The sequence below is a fragment of the Amblyomma maculatum genome, chromosome 5 (genome assembly GCF_055883805.1).
Source record: "Amblyomma maculatum isolate TAMU_Amacu chromosome 5, ASM5588380v1, whole genome shotgun sequence".
Lineage (NCBI taxonomy): Eukaryota > Metazoa > Arthropoda > Arachnida > Ixodida > Ixodidae > Amblyomma > Amblyomma maculatum.
In genome coordinates this window covers 155951068-155975961 of record NC_139348.1, presented here as the reverse complement: position 1 = coordinate 155975961, position 24894 = coordinate 155951068, and the positions used below count along the sequence as shown (strand labels likewise).

Below are 24894 nucleotides of genomic sequence, written 5' to 3'. Positions count from 1 at the left end.
GAGGGTAACATTAGAGTAGATGCCGTCGTCCGAGGTTTCACTAGCCGGGCGGCGGAGCCATCTGTAGAGCCTTTCACAACACTATACTACACAACATGAGGATGTAGGGCTAGCCCCATAATGCCTAAAATAGATAGCCCTAGTCCTGAGCAGTGGGAGGACCTTATAGCGGACTCAGACGCGCAGCATCAGGCTATGCTGGTGCAGCGAGCCAGAGCCGCTGCTGAAACCAACGGATTCCTGGGAAAAGGACTGCCAACCATTGCTCTTTCCTAACCCACTACCCCTAACCTCGAATTTTCCGCAATAAAGTTTATCAATCAATCAATCAATCAATCAATCAATCAATCAATCAATCAATCAATCAATCAATCAATCAATCAATCAATCAATCAATCAATCAATCAATCTATCTATCTATCTATCTATCTATCTATCTATCTATCTATCTATCTATCTATCTATCTATCTATCTATCTATCTATCTATCTATCTATCTATCTATCTATCTATCTATCTATCTATCTATCTATCTATCTATCTATCTATCTATCTATCTATCTATCTATCTATCTATCTATCTATCTATCTATCTATCTATCTATCTATCTATCTATCTATCTATCTATCTATCTATCTATCTATCTATCTATCTATCTATCTATCTATCTATCTATCTATCTATCTATCTATCTATCTATCTATCTATCTATCTATCTATCTATCTATCTATCTATCTATCTATCTATCTATCTATCTATCTATCTATCTATCTATCTATCTATCTATCTATCAATCGTCCTCTTCCATGCGCTAGGGTGAAAAATTGGCCGTAATGCATTCTACAGAGGGGACCGATCGAGTGGCGGACGCTTTTAGGCGGACGAAAGTTCAAAAGGAGCCCGACCGCATTGTGATGTAGTGCATGTTATAAAACCCCAGGTGGTACAAATTATTCTGAAGCCCTGAACTATGGTCCTTCTTTCTGACTTCTTCATTTCACTTAACTTCATTCCCTTTTTCATCTCATCCATCACGGTGCTGTTGAGGTGTACTTCACTCACATCACCTGAAAAACAAGCTGCGGTCGCCGTCAAACACATTTAAAAAATTTGAGGGGGTTTTAAATGTCTCTAGAGGAGAACGGCGAAAGCCTACCCTTCCTCTCCTATCATTTGCATCTCATCGCTAAGCATTTTTACTCCTTTCCAGACAGTTGCGGTCATTCCAGTCGTCATTTGTCATATTGGTCAGTTCGTAGTCATGATGAGTCATGCCTAGTCATTTTAGTCATTACCACTCATAGCTAAGCATTTTTACTCATTTCCAATCAGTTGCCGTCATTAGAAGTCGTCGTTTGACATGTTGGTCGTTTCGTAGTCATTAGCAGTCATGATGAGTCATACCTAGTCATTTTAGTCATTACCACTCATAGCTAAGCATTTTACTCAATTCCAATCAGTTGCCGTCATTAGCAGCCATCGTTTGACATACTGGCCGTTTCGTAGTCATTAGCAGTCATGATGAGTCATGCCTAGTCATTGCAATGATTACCACTCATCGCTAAGGATTTTTACTCATTTCCATTCAACTGCGGTCAGTGCAAGTTGTAGTTTGAGACATTGGTCATTACAAGTTATTTAGTCATTATCAGTCCTAAACATTAGCCATTAGCCGCGTATCGATGTCTGTAACTTATATTCATTACCTATCACCATCAATAGTTTTCATTCTTAATCTCCCTCCTCACACGTCCGCTATTTACGAGTGACACAGCAGCGCACAGATTTTAGCTCCGCTCTACTGTTGAGCTCACACCCTGAGACTCAGCTAGGTGTAATCCGACTGGCCTAACAAGCCGCTCGGGTCCAAGGGCTCCAGGCCGTCTAGACTCCAACAGATACAGGATAGGCGTCAACCTATCCCCCTAGTAGGGGGATAGGTTGACGCCTATCCTGTATCTGTTGGAGTCAAGTTTTACCACCATCACCACGAGCCTTCACCTTTTAAAATAAAATTGCATGGTGAATTGACGCCGAAATACGCAGTCGCCGCACCCCGCGTTCGCGTTCGTCGTATTATTTTGGCCTAACACGCTGCTTGATGCAAGACTTTTGCCTTACTCTCTGCTCTTAGCACTTCGAACTCATGCTAGAGCAACCGAAGCGCGATCACACGAAGCGGCGTTTCAGTTAATTCGCATTCGCGAACGAGGAGAAAGAAGAACGACCGTTGCCTGTTCGCTCGCTCGGCACGTAGCTCGTGCCAGAAACAGGGTCATTTAGTGCCTGTGGTTGGCTTGAACACGATTCGTCTGTTTAATCACTTTTGCCGTCGCATCTTCGAGAGACGCTCTGGGGAGAGGAACAGCATAGCGGCGTCCATACGAGGTAAGAGAAAGCTTGGGCCGCATGAGCTGGGCGTGAATTGACACAGAGTCACACGAGGCTCGCGATGTTCTTGCCGCGGTGATCATAAAAAGCTAGAAGAGCGAAACTGGAAATAACCGAAGCGCTGGAAGGGTTCGCACAATTAGCACTATTAGCGCCAAGACGTTAAATGATATCTCCTGCCACCTATGTGAGCTCGAGGCAATTAAAAAGGAGGCGCTGAGCCACGTTCACGAAAGCGCTTGGTTTCTCGACCCCCTCTACCAAGCAGCCGCAGGAGAAGGACGCGGGCGGCAGCTGCATCATGGCATGACTACAGTGCTCTAGAGTAGAGTAGCATGGCCACGAGTTCATCATCATCATAATGTAAAACCGGTTTTTGACTTTCCGGCAATCCAAACCGTTGCTTGCCGCCATGCTACCGTTGCTACCGTCTCGTGAATAGTCACCAGGTTTGGACATTTCGACCGACTGCGCCGTAGCAAGTCCTCACCGGTAATGTCAATGTTTCATAAAACTTTTAAGCTAGAATCTGTCCTAGGTGCATTTGACAGCGGCGAGCTGCTTGTTTGTAGAGAGTGCGCCACCAACCTGTCCAACGTTGCAACAAGCGCTTGTATGCAAACGCGTCGACTGTTCTCGATAGCGTGTTTTGTGCTGGGCTAAGCTCGATGCGCTTTTGCTGTAAACATTCGCGATGACGAGGAATCTTGTCTGGTGTTCGTGACATGCTGTTTTGCGGCTTCAACCGCATCAGGGATAAAGCAGATGCTGTTTTGCCGAAATGGTGGTGTGAAATTGTTCAGACCGTCGTGACAGACGTATTTAGAAGCCAGATGTGAAGTGTTTTCTTTGTATTGGAAGCGAGACGCTGTTTGCAAAGGGTAATTTAAACCCTGTCTGTTAGCAATAACCGATATTCTTTCATGTCAGAGAGGAGTGGTGGTGGTCAACTCTTTTATTGCGCCCAAAAACAGGGGACCAGTCATAGGACCGGTTGCGTGGCTTAGAGGAGGTCGGCGGGGATCCATTGGGATGCCGCGGCCTCCACCGCGCGCTGGATAATCCAGCGTTGGTCTGCTGGCTTGGAAGTACGCAGGAGAGACTCCCACGTCTTGGTGTTTGAGTTGTAGTACGTTGTGAGTGTTGTAGTACGTACAAGTGCACGCCATGTGTATGAGAGTGGCCGGAGTTGAGCAGTGTTTACACATGGGGGCTATATCTGTTCGGAAAGATCCTGCTCTATAAGAGGGGGTATGAGAAGCTGCCAGTTTGTAGTTATCGCCATTGGACGGCCTCGCGTCTTGTTAGATCGCGGTGTGCGGGAGGATATGTGCATCTTTGGAGTCGGTAGTGCTGGAGTATGTCCGTGTAAGTAGTGAGTAGAGAAGTGCGTGAGATATTAGTGTCAGCGGAAGCAGGGTGGCGCTGATCATACTCTCGGCTCGGCAGCTGATATCTCGAGTGAGTGCGCGCCTGGGCGTTTCCGCTGAGCGACTCGTAGGCTGGAGCTCAAAGAAGTAATCGAGATGTGGAAGAGGGTGCTGTAGAACGTAGAATGTGTAACGCCTGGCGAGAGATACGGCCGGCATCTTAGTTGCGAATAGCCTGTTGAGAATCCGTGATGACGACTTTGGTATATATTAGGGTCGGCCAGCACTAGCGCAATGGCAACCTCCTCAGCTGCGGTGACTGTTTCTGCATTCCGAATGCTGCAGGCTGTGTACCAGCTGCGGTGAGGGCGAGAGCTACCGTCACCATCGCTGGCCTCGATGGATACATATGGTAAGAGGCGTCCGTATAGGGAGCTTGCATGAAGCGATGCATGCTGGGTAATCTGCCATGATGATGTCGTTGGCAGCAAACGACGCAGAACGGCACTGCATCACAGCCTCGTCTACACGGTCGCGTAGTGTGCGCAGACGATGCTGGCGCGATCGAACAGGCCGACTGCGGGTTCTTCACGAGTCCAAAAATACGTCTGCATGAGGGCGAAATAGCAAAGGATCCTCTAGCGACGCCGACGCGAATGGCTCGCGGGGGCCAACACACGCGAGGTCGACGCCAATCCGGGCAAGTATCAAACTACTCGCCAGAAGTGAAATCATGAATGTCGGCCATGTCAACGGGCGGCCAGGTCGAGACGCATAGTGCAGTAAGTCGTTCGCGCTTGAAGAGGCGTAGCTTGAACAGGTCCGCGTCGCACTGCTTTGCATTTCTCCATAGCGCAGCCGATTTTTCGGGCACAGCGTCGACGCGTACGTTCTCGGGAATCTACCGACAATTGCACGCACGTAAGGGCAGAGCACGAAAAGCAGTGTGTTTGCTCGGTGGGCCATCGAAAACGACAAGGCACAGCCTGGCTCCGTTACTCGCCGTCTGCTGCCAGCGACATCATGGCGGATTACCCAGCATGCATCGCTTCATGCAATCTCCCTATACGTGACGTCCGGACGTCCGCTGAAGCGTTTCTCGAATTGACGAGCCCGTTCGGCCTGTCTCTCGGCGTGGTGTTCCGAGTGCATCCGTTTGGGAATGGGAGGGATGCGGAGATTTAGGCGATATTCCGGCGTAAGTTCAGCGTAACTTGGGGCCGATCTCGGCGGGGAGATCCCAACTTGCTGTAGTACTGCTCGGCCAGCGTGTGTGAGTGAGAGCCGCTCATACTGGGCGGTGAGGGTTGCTTCGATCAGTTCGCTCACGTTATTGGAGATTCCGAGAGCCATGAGCTTATGGGTAGCTATAGACATTGGAAGACCTAGGGCCGTCTTGTATGCTTTTCGAAATGACGCCTCTAGCCGTTCGCTTTCGGCACAAGTGAGACGTAAGTAGGGTCCAGAGTAGGTGATGCGGGAGCAGATGAAAGCTTGAACGAGGCGCAGGAGGTTGGACTCTCGCATGCCATGATGCTTGTTGGAGATTCGCTTAAGGAGGCGTCCTATCTGTGCCACCGACTGGTCGATGCGTTGGAGCGTGATGCTGCCGTTGGCCTGTATATGCAAGGCCAAGACGCTGATGTTATCTGTTCGAGGAATCTGGTTTCCTTGCACCTGGAGGTTGACGTCAAAAAGTATCTTTGGAGGGCGTCGTCCTGGGGAAGGGATGATGATATACTCGGACTTTGTCGCCTCGCAGGTAAGGCCAACTGTACTTAGATAATCTCCGATCCGTTCGATGGCGGTCTGTAAAATCTCTTCAGTCTGGCCGTCACTGCCGCGCGTGATCCAAAGTGTGAGGTCGTCAGCATAAATGCTGTGATGCAGGTGGGGGATGTCTGCCAGTAGCTTCGGCAGGCCTATCAGTGCGAAGTTAAAAAGCATCGGCGAAAATACGGCGCCTTGCGGCGTGCCACGGTTTCCCGGAGAGATGATGGAAGGATCTCCCGTGCCGGCTTTAAGTTGCACTCCACCGGGGTGGGTTCGCAGTGCCAATGCACCGCCCCCGCACGTCCCGGCAGATCGAAGCCTGACTTCTATTCTTCGATTTTCTTCTTTGACTGTGATCATTGGGTGTCCCCATTCTTCATAAAATTTCTTTGCGCCAAGGTGCCGTACTTCTCGCTGAAGGTGGAACCAAAGCTCCTTTCTGATCTTATTCTTCACTTCGAGGAGACACGGTGTCTTGAGGCTGAAGGTATGTCCCAGATTTGGTAGTTAATTTCTTGAACGGGTCAATGCCGCGCTGCTTTTCCTTTTGAAGCGAAAAGGCTAGTCAACTCCGAGTCTCGCGTGTGCTCCGTCGTTAGAAAAAGCCACAGCTGCGCATGCGCAAACCACGTGACGTCACAGGAGAGACCCAGGTGGTCGGAGCCGCCGGTGAAGCCTCAACCGCCGCCCTGACTCCACCGGTTGACCTTTAGCCGGGGCCGCGCGCTTATCTTATGTGATGTGCGGCTGTAATCAATGTTTCACCGTTATGATAAGCTATGGAATATCTATAAGGTGCAACCGTAAACAACAAGGAAGCCACAACTACGCCAAGGAACCACAAGCTAAGCCATGGCATCGTCGAAACTTTTCGCTCCAGGCTTAACCAAGCTAAGCCACTACCAATTTTTTCTTCGTAGTGCGCCCCATCTTTCAGGCACATCGACACATACGCTCCCGAGCAATTTGCCGGCATCTTGCAAGCACGTAGGGGCAGCGTGCGAGTAATAGCGTATTTGCTTGATGGGCGGTCGAAAACGACAAGGCACTCCGTGCAGCATGGCTGCGCTGCGTCGTCTGCTGCCAAAGACGGCGACAACATGGCGGGCTACCCAGCATAGATGGGTAATCACTCAGTTAATCACGGAATATCGTGCAACAGCAGGACGTTTGCACAGGACTGTGTTTGCTGTGCCTCAATTATTAAACGTCATTTTGCTGGGTTAATCAGGCGACCATGCTACCAATCACATATTGCATGTGTGCTGAGCACTAAAAGTTCCGAAAGCATTGCAGAATCTGCAGTGGAGAAATGCGAAAGCTCACCTTTGCTGCTGGACATGGTACATCCGCACCCCTTGTCGAACCAAGCCAGCGTTCCGTAGAACGCATCAAAGTTCATCGGTATTATAGAATTGGTTTACAGGAAAGGAAAGGCGCTGTCTCTTTCTGTGGACACATGAAGTCCCTCGGAAAGGTCAATGGTCAAATTGGTTTCAGACATCGGGCTTTTGCGCGAATGCGGGCAGTAGTGCGGCTGCAGCACTAAATGGTCTTGTAAGGTACAGGGGTAGTCAAAAATTCCCAAGCCATATGTTCTGCTTCTGGTCGGCGTATTCTGGCACTTCAGATCCCATTAAAGAAATCAAATATCTCAAAGTTTAGAATAATGCTGCTTCTACCCTCCACAGAAATGTTTTGAGATTTGGCGGCGTGTTATCTTTCTGAATATGCTGCTCAGAATCAGACCCTGTGGCCTGGGAACTTTTGACTACCGCTGTACGTACAAATGATTAGAGGGCACTTTGGACCAACGTTCTATAGTAACGTTGCTTTGGACTACTGAAGTGCGATGAGGCGAAATCCATTATAGTCCGGTGGATTGTAGACCTCCACTACGGCACCTCCCTCTTTTCTTTCACTCCCACCTTCCTCCCTTCCTTTACGGCGTGGTACATGTGTCCGCGGAGAGCCCCGCCGGGATGGTGCAATGGTAAGACGCCCGACTACTGTGCCGGAGTACCCGGGTTCGAACCCGACCTCGGCGGTTGCGTTTCGATGGAGGCGAAACGAAGAGGCGTCCGTGTGCTGTGCGATGTCAGCGCACGTTAAAGATCCCCAGGTGGTCGAAATTACTCCGTAGCCCTCCACTACGGCTCCTCTTTCTCTCTTTCCACTTTAACTCCAACCTTCCTCCCTTCCCCTACGGCGCGGTTCAGGTGTCCACAGAGAAAGTGTGAGAGATACTGCGCATTCCCTTCCTGTGAACCAATTATTATTATTATTATTATTATTATTATTATTATTATTATTATTATTATTATTATTATTATTATTATTATTATTATTATTATTATTATTATTATCGATGGAGGCGAAACGAAGAGGCGTCCGTGCGCTGTGCGATGTCAGTGCACATTAAAGATCCCCAAGTGGTCGAAATTCACTCGACCTCTTTCACTCTTTTCGCTTTGACTTCCATCTTCCTCCCTTCCTTTACTGCGCGGTTAAGGTGTCCACAGAACAGTGGCAAACACTGCGCCTTTGCTTTCCTGTGAACCATTTATTGTTATTGGCTCTAATTAATTACCTCTAAATAAATTACATCAACCATTTCGTCACTTGCACACCTTTTCTTGACGCTATATCTTATGGTACCATTATTTTTCCGATATACCAAGTAGTTTCTCGTTTACAGCGCCAACAAAGTCATGTCAATGCGAAATCCGCCTACATAGCCATGCAATGATTGCGCAAAGACGACCCACCTGGAAAGGTGAATGTTTTGTTAATAATAATAATAATAGTTGGTTAACAGGAAGGGAAAGGCGCAGTATCTGTCACACTTGTGTCTGTGGACACCTGAACCGCGCCGCAAGGGAAGGGATGAGGGTGGGAGTGAAAGTGGAAAGAGAGAAATGGGAGCCGTAGTGGAGGGCTACGGAGTAATTTCGACCACCTGGGGATCTTTAACGTGCGCTGACATCGCACAGCACACGGACGCCTCTTCGTTTCGCCTCCATCGGAACGCAGCCGCCGAGGTCGGGTTCGAACCCGGGAATTCCGGACAGTAGTCGGGCGTCTTACCACTGTACCACCCCGGCGGGGCGTGAATGTTTTGTTTGGTTTCGGTTTTAACGTGTCAAGTCGACTAAGCTAGGCTATGCGGGACGTCGCGGTGGAGGGCTCCGGAGATTTCGACCACCTGGGTTTTTTTAACGTGCACTGACGACGCACAGCACACGGGCGCCTTGCTTTTCGCCTCCATCGAAAAGCGGCCACCGCGGCCGGGATTCGATCCCGCACCCTTGGGCACAGCAGCCGAGCGCCGTAGTTACTGAGCCACCGCGGTGGGTACCAACGGCACATCAGCAGAGCCTTGAAGTTCAACAGTAGACCAGCAGAAAGTACAACGCAAACTTCAGCATGATTTCTCCTTCACAATCTCAAAAAGTTCTATAAGCAGAACCCTTAATTTTTTAACGCTCTTGAGTGACGACCTAAAAGATTCTGTCTACTCCCTTTTATCCCCATCCATGGCCATGAGCCTTCCCATTCAATAAAGGACATTCAATCAATCAATCGATCAATCGTGGTTCTAATGCCGAGCGTTTGAAGAGGGTCTCGGCGTCTCGCTTGAGGTATAAAGACGCTGCCGTTTAGAGTGCAAGGCGGGGCGAACGCTCGAAACGTAACAGCGCTTTGTCGCGACGCGTCTTGAGCATTGGTCAGTGTGCCGCGTCTACGAGACGGGCAGCTGCTATCTCGCAAGCCTACGTCTCTTTGCGGTTCCTTATTTTGAGGGGTCTTGGCGCCTCGAAGACCTAGACACGGCTACTTTTACAGTGAAGAGCCAGTCAGGGTTGTTGTTGTTGTTGTAGTATTATATATACAAAAGGAAAGGCATTCCGAGTTTACGTCATTTTCAGAAGTGTCATCTCCCTGACCTCAAGTGATATGATTGGTGAAAAAGCCGGAACCGAAAGTGGTATGGACATTCGATTCCAGTGTTTCCACCAATCAGGCGACTCGAGGCCAGGGAGACTCCTGAAATCAACCACTCTGATTACGGATTCAGACGACGATGACCTCGCTGAAACGTAGGCGCCCTGGCTTCGACGCAGGACGTCGCGACGGGATTCCCGGGGTCAGGAAGTATCTCTAAGTAGAGAGTACCCTCACCGCAGTCGGGACGCAAGGAGTGAACTACGCGATGATGCCAACGCGTTCGTTCGCTGGTGCGCCGGATGGACCCTTGGACATTATGTCGGGCGACATGTTGGCGCCTACCCTGCCTCGCCAGACGGTGTACGTGTTCCCACCACTGGACCAGTTCGACCCTCGCTGCGTGCGCCTGGTCACCCGGGGTCGTGACCCGGCGACGGCGGTCGCTTGCCTGCTCGGATTCTTCAAGTTGGTCTGCGAGTCCGGCTACCGTCACGTATGTAGCACCAGCACCTACTGTGTTTCATATTCTCTGTTCATAATCATATTTCATAGTACTGAAGAAAAAAAAATAGATCGCGGACACCAATATCAGCAACAACTTCTGTCCCGGAATTTGAGGCATGGATTCGGCGGTTTTCTTCTTAAGAGAATACCTGAAACGCAAAAGGAAAGTATTTATAGATGGATATAAAATACAGGCGGATGCATTGATATCACGACTCAGCGTTCCTCAAATCATCCAGCTGTAAATTAAGTTCTTCAGTGCTTAGCCTCCCGTCATCTCAGATCTCGGTTACCTGTTCCCGTTGCGGGCGCCTTAATGCGTTTCATTTGAGACTGATTGTACCTGAGTAATATGGCGTCGCACAGCACGCGCATCGTCGCGTACATTGTCGCGCAGCACGCTTGTTGCTGTTGCTCCGAGCGCGTTCTTCCACTATTCCGCCAGCTCACAAGTGCAGCGTCCAATATTCACTGCTGCCTTTCGGCTTCATCCACGGGTTGCTTTATATAAACGATCCCTTCAAGGTAAGCCCAAAGTGATTGTTATAAATGCGTTTAACGGCTATGGGGCCGAACGCATGCCCGTATTCGCAGTGTGTATACAATGTCCATACTTCGCAAACGCAGCATCCTGAGCATGGGCGTCAATTGAACATGTTTTTACTTTTTTTTTTTTGTTTCTTTCTTCATTCTCGAGCAGTATGCTCTGGCACTTCTTTCTCCCTTCCTTCTTTTATTCCCTTCTCCATCCCGAGTCCATCTTAGCGGCGGCGACCGCGTTTTGATGGAACTGTACGATGCCGGCGCAGGTTTTCTAGCCTTTCGGGGCTGGGACCTAAGGGCTTTCGCCGGTGATGGAGGAGCCTCCTTAGAGGTACCTGTCTTGAAGCGATAGAGCATAGACGCTTAAGCTTCGCCTTTACAGTAGACTCGATAATGTGCGTTCGTTTGCTTCATCTATGGCTCGGCCCTCTTAGTGCGACGAACTACTGCACAATGACTAAAAACTTTGTTTTAGTTACGACGTACCACGACACGACGACTCATCACTTCAATGTTTAAGGAAAAATCCTTATGTGGCTCACAAGACGCAAAATCTGAGCCCGGAAGTTGTCCACGGAGCCTGTCCCCAAAATGTGTCCACGAAAAGTGGCCACAGTCACGTGATGGCAAGAGTTTGAGGGAAGTGTGATTGTAAAGTATGAAGTTAATGAGTGTGTAGTAATTGTTGACATCTTTAGTTTCATGACAAAAATGAGTTTTAATAAGGGAGTTGTATGTCCTTATAGAACTGATGACATCGACAATTCATTGACAGTCTCATGACACCATAATAGAAAATGACGTCATTAGCATCATGACAATCACATGACAGTGATGAGTTGTAAAATAGAGTAATGGTATCTTTAAATATAATTGATAACGTCACTAATTCAGCCTCAAGACCAAGATGACTTGCGAACATGTGGCGTCATCCATCGTCAAGGCACGTGACAGTAACGCAATCAGAATGCTATGAAAAATGAGATATCAAGTCTACAGTCATATGACCAGGATGACTTGCAAAAATATCTTCATGACCAAGCTGACTTACGGAAAGTGATGTTAAATCACGTGGCAAATCCTATGACCAAAATCACTAGCTGAAGGTGACATCATCAAGTCACATGATCAAGATGACTGGCAAGGAGAAATGGTATGAAGTCATGTAACTATCAAATGACTATAGGATGGCTTACAAAAAAAATGACTACGCGTCTATTGTAGGGACAGCAACGCTCAGGCTTTCTCTTTCTTTAGAGCAGGTTCTGCAATGCTGCTTTTTAATTACATCGCATCACGACGCAATGACTAAACACACTAATTTCGTCATTTCTTAATTGAAATTTTTAATTTGTTTAGCTTTGTTTTCGTTCTTTCTTTTCCTTTTAGTCTTCGATTTCTGTAATCAGTTTGTTCTTAATTATTTTATTTTCCAGTTATAAGTAGCCAAAAAATTGACTGTCAGTCACCCATCACAATTCCCATCCATTACCTAGCACTCATCGATCAACAACAGGGGCCGAATCCACGAAGGAGTTCGCTTTGGAACGCGTTCGCTTTCTCTCTCGCCGCCTCGCTCCATTGGTCACGTGTCGCCACCGCTGGCGGTGACGCCATTTCACGAAGGCGGGACCACAGATTTCGTTGACGTCACGAGACATGTCAATCAAATGAAAGCGAACGCGTTCGGTCGCTGTGTGTGGAACTCGGTAAGTGGCGTTCGCTTCAGCGCGAGAATCATGCCGTATGTGCCCCCCGTCGCCGCGTTGCGGTTCGCAGTGCTCAGCGAATGTGATCGGCGGCTTCGGCGGTCGCGTGCTCATGACGATCCTTTCGACATGCCTGACGATGCCTTCCGAAGGCACTTCAGACTGTCGAAGGGGCTTGTACGCCGACTATGCGAAGAGCTAAAACCCCAACTTGACCCAACGAGGAAAAGCGCGCTCACAACAGAGCACCGGAGGCTTCCAAGCGGCAGTCGGCAGCTAGGCAACTATACGGCTCCCGCTGTCGTCGGTGAGCCAGACAAATTTGGCCGTCACTCAGGCAATCCTGTGTGTCGGCACGGAGAAAAACTGGGTGTCGTTTCCTCGACTCTCGAGGAGAAGGCCCGCGCCAAGGCAGAGCAACCAAGATGGGACCGCCCAGCAAAGCCGATTGGCTGTTCTCTGCCCCCAGCGTTCATCCCATCCTTCTCCTCCCGATGCCTACGTCAAATTGACGTCACGGCAAAGCGAACGCGTTCCAAAGCGAACTCTTTCGTGGATTCGGACCCAGGGTTCCAGTTTTCCTGCCATGTTCCGAAGACTTTCGCTTACTCCCTACTACACCCGACACAAACTGGGGTACGACGACGGGTTTTCTACCGAGTAAAAATTACGCGAATTTAGATAACTTGGCTAAATGCGATGTGTGCTCATACGTGACACAACGGGTACAATTTTAGCGGTCGCCATCTTAGCTATGACGTCACATTGAGAGCAGCCATCTTGGATTTGGGAAATCGAAACTATGGCGCCATTTCGTCCCTGGACGTCATAATCACGTGGTTCTACTTCTGTCCGCCATATTGGAGCATGATGTCATCATTGGTGCCTGAATTTGTCCGCCATCTTCTATTTGACTCCGAAACTAGGGCACTATACCGAAACTATGCCGCCATTTTTATTATGATGTGGTTTCACTTATCTATCATATTGGACTATGATGTCATCACCAAGGAGACCACAAAACTTTGGCCGTCAGTTTGGATTATGACGTTATATTACGTGGCGGCCTATGTCGGCTGTCATATTGCATCAATTATCTCATCAGTTAATTACGTTTATTGGTTGCATCTTGAATTTATAAGTGAGGTTACTCTTCAATCGCCAATTGGATATTCAGTAATATCACCACTCAACCACCAACTGTGTTACTATTGAATTATTTGGGGACCGCTATCTTGAATTTAATCGATGACGTCATCAGTTGGCGGTCATCTTAGATATATCAGTGACGTCACCAATCAATCACCAATTGAGTTTCTATATTGATTTACTATGGGGGCCGCCATCTTGAATTCCTCGGATAGAAAATGAAGGGAGGTGGTAGCAGACGCCAAGAGATCGAAAGAAGTGAAACGCTAACGCTCTTAAAAATTTCAGGGAGAAGGTGGCTGAAGCCCCATAAGAACCCCCCCCCCCCTTCCCCTGGCGTCATCATCATCGTTAACTGAACCCACTGCCTTGCGAAGGCCTTCCCATATTAGTCATATTAACCCGGTCCTATGCTAGCCGCATCCACTTACCCCCTGATAACTTTTTCACTCATCCACCCGCCTTTTTTCCGCCCCCTGCTGCGCTTTCCTTCTCTTGGAATCCAATTTGTTGCCCTAAGCAATCATCAGTTATCCTCTCTTCGCACTATACATGCCCTGTCCATGCCCATTTCTCCTTGATTTTCACTAGAATCATTTACTCTAGTAGTTTTTCTGACCCACTCGGCACGCTTCCGAGCTCCTCACGTTACACTTGCCATTTTTCGTTCCGTAGCTATCTGCGCTAGCGTCATGCTGGTGCCCAGGATTTGTTTTTTATTGCGAAAGTATTACTTCGCTATGTTCACAGATTTCTGTCCGCAGAACGTGTCCGCAAAATCGTGTCCGCACCAGTTGTAATTGAGAAGTGGTAGAGGTTAATGAGTGGTGTCAATCGATAGAGGGCGGCGTAATGTTGTGTCCAAAAAATATTTAGACCAAAACGGTAATTAGGTAATTAATTAGAATAACTAGTTCACAGGAAAGGAAAGACGCAGTATCTGCCACATTTGTTCTGTGGACACCTGCACCGCGCCGTAAGGGAAGGGAGGAAGGTGGGAGTGAAAGTGGAAAGTATGACGTCAAGAATATGACGTCACGCGACCGGAAGTAGAGTCGAAAAAAGGTCATAAGAAGGGATTGGCACGCGATTGGAAAATACCAAAAACTAAAACGGGTAAACAAAAAGTGAATTAATGTGAGGTAGAGAATGTGACGTCACGCAACCGGAAGTAGAGCCGAAAAAGGGCATTGGAAGAGATTGGCGCGCAATTTGAAAGTACTAAAGACTAAAATGGGCAAACAAGAAGAATTAAGTAACTATAGAAGCAACCAGAAGCAACCAACAGCAGCATCCGTGCTTTCGCATTACTGCAACGCAGATTCTGCAGTGCTCTTAAATTTTTATTTCTGTCAAGACGCTGATGTCACGCGTGGATATCTGCAATGAAAATGACTGAAAACAATGTTTGAAACGAGCTAGGGTAGACGCATGTCGCAACCGACTTTTTTGTACTCGCAACCCTTGTGTCGCTTTTTGGCTCCTATCGCCACACACAACGCTATATGGCCTGTCTGCCTCGGTCGCGGCGGCCTCGTCTAATTCGATAAAGGTGGTGGTTTACATTTCTCTGATGCGCGCACGACTACGGCAGCCTCATTACATATTTAATTCACTCCCTTGTCCCCTCATTCGTTCGTAACGCGGACGGGGTGTCCGCCGAATAGCAAGACACTGCGCATTTGCTTCTCTCGACGATTTCAATGTGCCAGAAAGGAATTTCTCACTTTCGATGAAGCCTCGTCGTCATAAAGCACCTGTAGCCAGCGGCCACTTGTCACAAGCAGTTGATCATCGATCGATGTTAAAAGAGCCCCATCGGCGGGAAAAGTCGACGTCAGTCAAAAAGTGGAGTCACCACCTGAAATATCCATCTATCAAAATGAATTGACTCATTTATTTGAACTATCTGAAACTGTATTAAATGTAACTATCTACAGAAATCCAACGTTGGCAAGTAGTCTGGCAGGTGGCTGTCACAGGCGACATGGGGGCGTTGATTGACAGTCTCGTCGTGCGGCGAACTGAATTCAGCAACGAACGTGAAAGCTAAACGGCGATAAATAAGCATAACAAAGGGGAAAAGTTCTAGCGAACCCGATTCGCATTCTTCTTACCCGTGTAAATCGGAAGCCCCCTCCCCCCTTCTTATTAACTAGGAACGAATAGCATCTTTTCAAAACGGAGTCTGAAGCGAATGGCGAAGCTCGCTGTACCAAATCGAATACTCGTCAGACATTTTAAACTGAATAACACGATCTGTCGGGCTAGTTGGTAACGATCCATATGTATCAGCAGCGCAAACACAATCAGAGGAAAAGAAGACAAGATAGGACAGAGCGCTGAACTTGCAAGTTCAGCGCTCTGTCCTATCTTAGTCTTCTTTTCCTCTGATTGTGTTTGCGCTGCTGATACATATGGATTTTAAACTGATTGTGCGAATAATTGCAGTGAATGACTAGTGATTGTACGAAACTGAGTAGGGCTATCTGAAACTCCACAGGGCTCTCGACTGCTGAACTGAACCCGCACCCTTCAGTTCAAATTTCAAAGCAGTCAGGGGCCCTGTAGCGGGCCTGATTTCGGTAAAGGCGGAAAGCAAAGTGTTGGTGTACGGTATGACGTCAGTGCACACTGGTGGTCGAAATATCCGTATACCCATCCGCTTCGGCGCCCCCATATCCTGAGTCGCTTTGGGACGTTATCCCTACAAACGGAACTCAACCTTAGCTCAGAAGGTCAAAAGACATATTATTAATCACCGCTATCATGCAGATAGAAAAAAAAATACAGTTAGAAAAATCTGCAGGTAGAATCATGCAGATAGAAAAACGTTCGTTTTCCACTGATGGCATAAACTATATAGTGCCACATCTCGGCAAGTGAGAGAGGGGCGAATGCTAGGCCATGACCTCCGAGATCGAAGGTGATCTCGGAGGCCATGGCTACGCTTGTGAGCCATGGCTCCCGAAATCGGGATCCAAGCCACGGTTTTCTGAACCTTCACTTGGCCTCGCGAGGGAGCATTCAGGCGCGTTGCCATGAATTCGATCACCAATGCCGTCGGGCCCCCACCGGCTTTCCAATGGGTACAAGATTTCCCCCGGCCCGGTGCATGGCTTCCTTAGAGCGAATTCCTTGGAACGCGGTCTAGGATCAAACCATTGATTTCATGGGTTAGCGGTCCTTCCTGCTATCAAACAAATTAAATCTGCCTATAAACCTTACTTACGCTGTGCCCCTTCCACCTTCTCGTTCTCTTTTTTTTTTTTTTTTTCTTTTTTTAAGACGCGGCTTTTCAGCTCAGACTGACGGCATTTTGAAGGCGCAGGCTCTTTTCCTAAGCCATCCGACCTTGGAAAGCCAAGCACCAGAGCAGAAGGTCAGATTGTGCCCATTTGAGAAATCCGAGGGGTAACCGGTTAGCATGTGGAAGTCGAACCCGTCAATCATGAATATTATGTAGACCGCCGCGAGAATGGACATGCTCCACATGGTGGTAGAGTCGCGATGCTTTGTTTCCGCGTGCTGATTGAGTCTCTGGGGACTAAATTCAGCCGTGCATGGTTATCCATGCTTTTCGGAGAAACCAGTGCCTTTGCTCCGCATGTCACTTTTTTCTTTTGTTCTTTGTTTTTGTTTGTTTGTCGACCTTTTTTTTTTTTGTCCCTTTTTTTTCTGCCTCCTGGGGTACCTCTACCTTATCCGTCCTCTTTCCCGCCGGCCGCAGGTCATATATATTCGAAGAACATGCGGGATTGTTCGTGGCCTGCAGCGATATTTTCCTTGCATTTTAATCATTGTCTATCACCACCTTCCTCAATACTTGTTGTTTCATCCACTGCTTTTTTTAGTTTGCCCCCCCCCCCCCCCCCCTTTCTTTTTTCTTTGGCCCGAGTGCGCCATTGGACCAATCGCAATTTTCGCGTTTAAAGCGTCGAGAAGACAGTTTTGGGCGACCGGATGCATTTTCAACAGGTGGATCCACCGTATCACAACACGAGTCTTTCATTGAGGCGTTGGTGTGATGTGGGGTTTAACGTCTCACATACGCACGTGAGCTATAAGAAACGCCGCAATGGAGAGCTCCGGAATAATTTTGACCTCCTGCAGTTTTTAACGTGTCCTGCCATCGCGTAGCGGATTCGTCAGAACTCGCATAGCCATTGCCACCCCTGCAGGCTAGAAGAGTTGCTTTCTCTTGCAGCTTGGGTGCCTTGGAAAGTCTTCGTTGCGTTAAAAAATAACAGTGTAAAGGGAAGTACAGTAGTGTGCTGTAGTGCGCAGCGCACCCACAATTGACCCTTTTCCATACCTCACACTGACATCTCCCACATCTTCGGGCCCTCCTTCAAAAATGAACAAATTCGTACCGCACTGACCAGGTTTTGTAGTTATTTCGTCTTAAAGCGATTGATCCGGCTTTGATAACGGAGCCTATGAGCGGCATGTACCTCCCGGCTAACAATCCTTGACGTCATAGGCACTTGCTGCCAGCATCTAAGGACCAAAAGAAAGTAAAGATACACGGAGCTTTCAAAATATGGGCCCAAAATAGTCACCGAAATACCGTACCTGTCCTGCTGTTGCGGTAACGGTACTAATTAAGGAACTTAGATGTTACCTTGACTAATTGGGTTTATTTAGAAACAGGAACTGTAATGCCGCCTTAAGTGTGCCCGCGGTCGTGTTTCACACCTTGTCCTTCCAAGCGGCTGCACGACCAGACGGACGAGAAAAGCTGCTGCTTGGTCGTCACTTTGGGCAGGTGCTGCGCGCCAGCGACTTGGACGGCGTATGGCTTGACGAGGTACACGTGAGCTCGGCGTTCGTCCGGCGCCAGCTTCGCTCCCTGGAGGCTGACGGCGGTCCCGAGGCCACAATGGATGACTTCTACCTGCTGCTGAGCCTGATGCTCTGCAACCTGCCGAGGGCCCGGGGCTCCAAGCTGAACACCGACTGGTTCCAAAACCGCGTCAACGACCTGGTAGAGATCTTTCCAGGTGTCTCGGAACCCCCGCAAGTGCCGCTCTACGGCGAAGAGCAGGCAGATGCCATCTCGCGCTTTGGCGAGCAGTGGCCCCACACCAGGGCCGCGCTGTGCAGAGCACTGCTCAAGACGAGTTTCCAGGTACGCAAGTATACGTCGTCAGCCTCTGCCACGCTTCTTCGTCGTTATATTCGTGCTTTACAGTTCGGCCAGTTATTATTTGGCTCGAGAGGGAAGCTATATAACTAGTTATCGGACAGTGCATATAGGCATGCCAGGTTTGTTTTACCGCCATTTTCATTGTTTCTTTCTTGCTGTGATTATTAGTGCATTTTAGTCGGCCGCTACAGAGGGAACAGAAATATTTAGACTCTTGGATCTATTACGTGCATCCAATATGGATTCATATGTGGATTCATCACATGTGATTTCCACATGGACCTTTCATAGAGCCCGCTCGTTTGGTCATTTGAGCGTCGTCCCTCTCGCAGCAGGGCCCGATGCAGCAGGTGCAGGAGTACGTGTCTGTGGGCTGGCGCTTCGCGGGCATGAAGCACGTGCATCTCATCCTCGAGTTTTTGGGCGACGCAACTCCTGGGTGCTCGACATCATCCCCGAGCTGCGTGCCAGAGGCGATCGCCTGCAGGTGCGTTGACAATATTACTGCCCAACTATACTGTGTATGTATATGCACTGTTTATTACACACGCTCATCGACGCCACGTTAAAGAGCGGTGTGCAGTATAATGAGAGGACGCATGGCATAGGTGTCAGGACTAGCTGACCTCTCCTGGTGACCTTTCCTCTGAGCATTGTTAGTAAAAGGCTTGGTGTGGCAGGCGTCGACAGCTGAGCGAAGAGCTGCTTAAGCTACATTTAGCTACAGTATCCACTCCTTCACCAATGTTTAGAAGCTCAGCATGCCATCCAACCATGGAGTACGTGTAACCACCGGTAGTAGCCACCCGTACCCCATCTTGTTTCTTCATCCATATATGGCTGACTCTTTGTTGCTCATGCCTGCTTTACCCGTCGCTTGCTATCCTTTCTGTTACCATAATTAACAGATCTTTGGCCGCGTGCTTCCTTCCACCCTGTAAACAAAATCGCATCCTTCCCGTGTCTATACAACCCACACACTCCAGGAAGGGTGCATTGAGGTACTGATTTATACCCTTTAAGGAGAGTGTGAGTTATAGACAAGGAAATACACTTCATGGGTGCTATTTTTTATACTGTGAATATCAGCTAGAGTATCAGTGACTCGCGTTTAATTGTGTCTTCGCCCCCCTTCTTGCCCTGTCAATGATGGGAGCATATAGGCATTCCTGTGGGCGTATCAGCGGCTGGGCGCGGACGGGCCATACATGAAGCTGCTGAACCTGCCGGAGGCGTCGACCACGCTGCGCAAGCATCTGGGCCTTCACGTGGCGGCTGCGTATGCGCTAGCCGTGCTCGAGGACGACAATTGGCTGCAGTACAAGGGCGTGCCCCGCGACCAGGACGAGGAGGCGGTGCTCGCAAAGATCACTGATATCAAGCGCATGGGGCTCGGCGCGCCACCTAAGGACGCCCCGCCGCCGACGACAACGACAGCCGACGGCGACACCGTGGACGTCGCAGGAGGGGGCGAACCCGCCGCTACCCCGTCCGCCGCGCCATAGGGCCGCCGTCCGCAGGTGCTGGCTCTTCTTCTGTGGCAGTTGACTATTTTATCTTATTTTACAGGGCTTATTACCAGGTCTTGGAACATCATATCCTGAGTAAACGCCATGACGCAAGCTTAAGAAACGCGCGTATAAATAGGCATCGGTATTGAACGATTATATGGGAGGAGCTGGCGTTCCGGAAACAGTGCGGCGCGCAGCTGCACGTACAAGATTGGGGCACCTGGTAACGTGACTAAAATATTGATGTCAATCATTTAGCATGGACTACATGTAAGCTGCCATTGATAATCTCTAATTGGTAAGACTGTCTGAATGATAAATCAATTCAGTCAGCGCTTTTCAGTACTGACCATTACGATACTCGATAATGCTAAATTAGAGCGCAGCTTTATAGGTATTCTAGTTGTGCATAGGCACGAGGTAAATCATTTAAGCTATACGTGTGCAGTTTGAGCTATACTCATTGTTGTCCCTCCATGGCCATCCTTCAGATGGCATTTTTAATCCATCAGTTCTCGATTGTCATAAGGAGGCGCTTTCGTGGCACTTGCCGGCGCCGTCTCCGACGGCCGGGCCTCGAACGTGGGTGACGACTCTCGTGCGTAAACATACCCAGCACCTCTCATACCCATCACCTCCACCAAATTTGGCGGACCATCATCATCATCATCACCCTGACTATACCCACTGCAGAGCGAAGGCCTCTCCCATATTTCTCCAATTAACCCTGTTGTGTGCTAGCTGCATCCACTTGACCCCTGCGAACTTCTTAACCGGCGCCCACCTAACTTTCTGCCGCCCCCTGCTGCGCTTTCCTTCCCTTGGAATCCATTTTGTTACCCTAAGCGACCATCTGTTATCCTCTCTTCGCACTACATGCCCTGCCCATGCCAATTTCTTCTTAATTTTCACTAGAATGTCAGTAACTTGAGTTATTTCTCTGATCCACTCTGCACGCTTCCTATCTCTTAATGTTACCCCTACCATTTTTCGTTCCATAGCCCTCTGGGTTGTCCTCAACTTAAGTAGAGCCCTCTTGTGGCGGATGGAATGGTTTTAATACATGTGAACGTTTGACGAATGAAGGTCGCAAGCGGCTCAAAGCTGAGATCGGTTTTCGCGCATCTCTTCTTTTTCCTGAACTCGTCAGTAAGCCGTTACGCGGCGTAACAATATTTCACCGCGGATATTTCATGCGATCCTTAAGCTCCGCGTTTAAACCGCGTTGATGGCTACCATATGCAGCTCCCCTTTTCGATTCATGTTCCCGTTCCCGCACTTTGCAGCTCGCGAATCGCTACGCGGAAGCGCACAGAGCAGAAAGTCGTAAATTGCCCCATTATATGTGAGAGAATATTCGACAAAGTTACAAAGATATCTTCAACCAAGTCGTCCGAACATCCGTGGCCCACTGCTAGCATTTCTTACTCTGGATCCAAGGGTCCCGGTTTCGATTCCCATATGTCACCTCTTATCTGACAGCTGTCCCATGCCTGCAATCCACGTGACCTGCCAGCTCCTACCGTGACAGAGGTATGCTGGTGATTTCTCGCTCACGTAATGTCCACCGCGCCACCGCCGTGGCGCCTATACCCTTTCCCTCCACTTTCATCTTACACTTCCACGTCTTCGTTTATCGCCGCTACCTGCATCAGTTCCCAGGTGTCACAGCAGTACAGTTCAAAACGCTTGCAATAGAGGGTGGGCACCCGGGGCATCCTATCCCGTGTATATTTTACTTTTCAGTCTAGGACGCGACAGCTTTAAGGCTAGGATTCCCTAGGATTCCAACGCTGCCATTGGCTCCGTCTTTCTGAGCCGCCTGAGTTTCATATGACCATGATAAGTTGCGGGAGACCGAGCTGAATCTTGCGCATCAGATTTGCTGATGCCAAATGTGATATGATGTCTCCTGGGCCACCCTGTGGCTGGCCACGCCAACACTCATGCGATGTCGACGCCGCTCAAGCCATTAACGGAAGCGAGCTGCGCTTCGAAAGCTATCCTCGAGCCATGCAGCTCCCGTGAGATAGGAGTAGCCGACTGATACACGCGCCGCTGTATAGACAGGTGTATATATAAGACTGTATATTCCTCAAGGCTGACTTGATTACTTCTGTGGCACAGTGTGTTTTCATTCACATCTCTTGCTTGAAAAAGATATGCCGATAACGTCTGCGCGAAGACTGGAGGAAACATTTTCTTAGAGTCGAATTAACGGTACCATGACAGTATTTGCTTGCCTTCTGCGCAGACGAGCTGGCACCGCGACGGACGACGACGGACGACTACGACACTTGCCACATCATCACTGTCGCAGGGAGGAGGGAGGCGAAGCTGGAGCGACACCCGGATATTGCCGTCGAGAGACTGCACGAATATGGCGCTTCAATCATGTCCCATGGCGCATGGTCGCCGGCCTCCCCATGTACCATACGAGCCCTGCTCCCTCCGTCGTCCAGCCGCCTGCCTCCGCCAGCGCCCACGGAGAAGCGGGCCCTGGCCGTGGCTGGCCCTGACGTCGCTGGTCCACTGCTCGCTGAAGGATGGCAGCAAGGCAGCGCGTTATAGATGAAGAAATAAGTTTTCGTCCATGCGAAGCTTCCAGGCGAGCTTGCCTCCTCAGCGTTTTCTGCGGCAGCCGTGGGCAGCCAAGCAAAGCTGCAAGGAAGACAGGGAAGCACACGATGGTCCCTCACCAGGCGCTTCTGTAGGGGGACCCCTGCCGCCGCCATTTTGCGGTCGTGAAAAATAAAAGGGCTTTCAAACGGTCAGACCTCGTAGCAAAGTACTCGCCCGCTGATTGCTGTTCCGTTCGACAAATCGGCGGAGCTTAACTTTCGGGCGCGCTTGCAGAACTCTGAGACAAGTCTCATTGCATAGTTTTGGACGAATTTTACAGCTTGGGATTCTTATTTGATCATAAGAATCCCAAGCGGAAGGAAGCAAGTGACTCCGACGACCTCCGGCGCTGCATGGTTACACACAAAAAAAAAAAAAACAATACACACACGAGATTTAAACCAAGACGTTAAAACAGATGATGCGCTCGCTACCAACTGCCTGTTTTTGTGGCACGAAGAAGAAAGCTTCACAAAAAACGTGGGGTTACAATATTCTGAATTTCTTCGCACTTTTTCTGAATCTTGTTTACTCTTCATATTGTAACTCCACGTTTTTAATGAAGCTTTCTTCTTCGTACCACAAAAACAGGCAGTAGGTAGCGAGAGCATCATCTGTGTTAACGTCTTCGTTTAATTCTCTTGTGCGTGTATCGTTTTCGTGTATAACCATGCAGCGCCGGAGGTCGTCGGAGTCGTATTGCCAACTAGCCCGCTCGCAGTACTACAAAGCAAGTGAACCACGTATTAACGCAATGGTGCTACTTCAATTATCCCAACCTACTTTTCCCTCTCGTAATTGTACCTCAGTCAAGTCACTTTCATATAAAATTAGTCCTGAGAGTGCAAGCCCTTTAGCTAGCAATAAAAGTCATTTTGATTCCAATCGCTGACGTCATACAATTACGTCGTGGATTTCTCGAGACGACGTCGGCACGTCAAGAAGGGAAGCGGTTAGCATAATTGAACCGGACGCCTGGTGCGCACGCGAAGTGGTAGGAGTTTGGAAAAGTTTGGCCATTGCGCGTACATATAGGGGCGTCCGGTAGGCCAGCATACGTCTACGTTAGTACGCCTCCGGTATGGCAAATCTCCCTGTTGACATTTCAGTCGAAATCAAGAAAAGGCACGGACATGGCATATAAAGCTAAAGCGAAAGCAACCGATGGTCGCCAAGGGTATCTGACCAGATTCCAAGAGATGACAAAAAAAGTGACAGGAGTCACAAAAAATTTGCCGACGATTACGTTACTTCCTAATGCGAAATTTGAGCGCAGCTCATCAGCGGTTTACCCTTTTCGATAGATTGAGGCAAATATTTCAAGCAAGACACGTATGTACAATTATAGACTTAAATTTTTCATAAGCAGCGACTGACTGATGCCGCTGACGCCGCTACCGAGTGAAGAGAACGTGACCTCTGCGTTTCGGCTTGGGAGCCAGGATTTCGGCAACCGGAGAGCACCCTCGCCGCCACGCAGGAAGAGGGGGGGGGGGGGGGGGGTTATAAGCAGCGGCGAACGGGGGAGCGCGCACAGCAATCAGATAATTCGCGTGGTCGGCGCCACGCAGGAAGAGGGGGCCTGAGCTGGGGGGCTAAAAGGGGAGCGGAGCTGGCTACGAGGCCCACGCCGACGCTGACGCGAAACCCAGGAACGGGCGCCAAAGAGCTGCGCTCTAATGGGCGGATAACAGGAAATTTGAGTGGAGGCTAGTGGAGACAGTTTGCACACGACCAGATTGAAATACCTCCTCTCTGCAAGCTTTAGTACTACTGCTGATGAGTGTTTTGCTGGGGCGAACGGTGTCCGGCGGTGTAGTGCACCGCCGCACCACTCACCAGCATCCAGCTCTCGCTCGCAGACCACAGAAGTGATGTTTCGGTTTAATGTTGGGGGCATTGATGCAAAAGAAGATTGGCAGGGGTTATCTCTGTTAAATCGATTACAGTGCGAATGCACGGGCAACTGTAGTTTCAGCTGTACATATGGCGCCATCTGGGAGTGGATGTTGAACCTATTGAAACCTGGTTGTAGCACCCACCGCGGTGTCTAAGTAAAATGTAGATAAAAAGAAAGCCGCGGTGGCTCAGTGGTCAGACGCTCGGCTACTGAACCAGAGTACTGCTCCAGTGCTTGTATTTTTATTGTGGAAACACTACAGCAGGGCCCGTATTCCGAGTTTGTGTCGTGTTATCGAAAGTGGCGCTATCTCCCCAATTTCG

At 49.1% G+C, this 24894-nt stretch overlaps 1 pseudogene across 1 annotated transcript; it reads left to right on the top strand.

The window, feature by feature from the left end:
• The first annotated feature begins 2657 nt into the window (after window positions 1-2657).
• LOC146190056 (uncharacterized) lies at window positions 2658-22816 on the top strand (annotated as a pseudogene). The gene is made up of 6 exons (XR_014707330.1): window positions 2658-2885; window positions 9661-9977; window positions 18158-18520; window positions 18874-19025; window positions 19702-20058; window positions 22304-22816. The product of XR_014707330.1 is annotated as an uncharacterized LOC146190056 (transcript).
• The last annotated feature ends 2078 nt before the right edge of the window (window positions 22817-24894 follow it).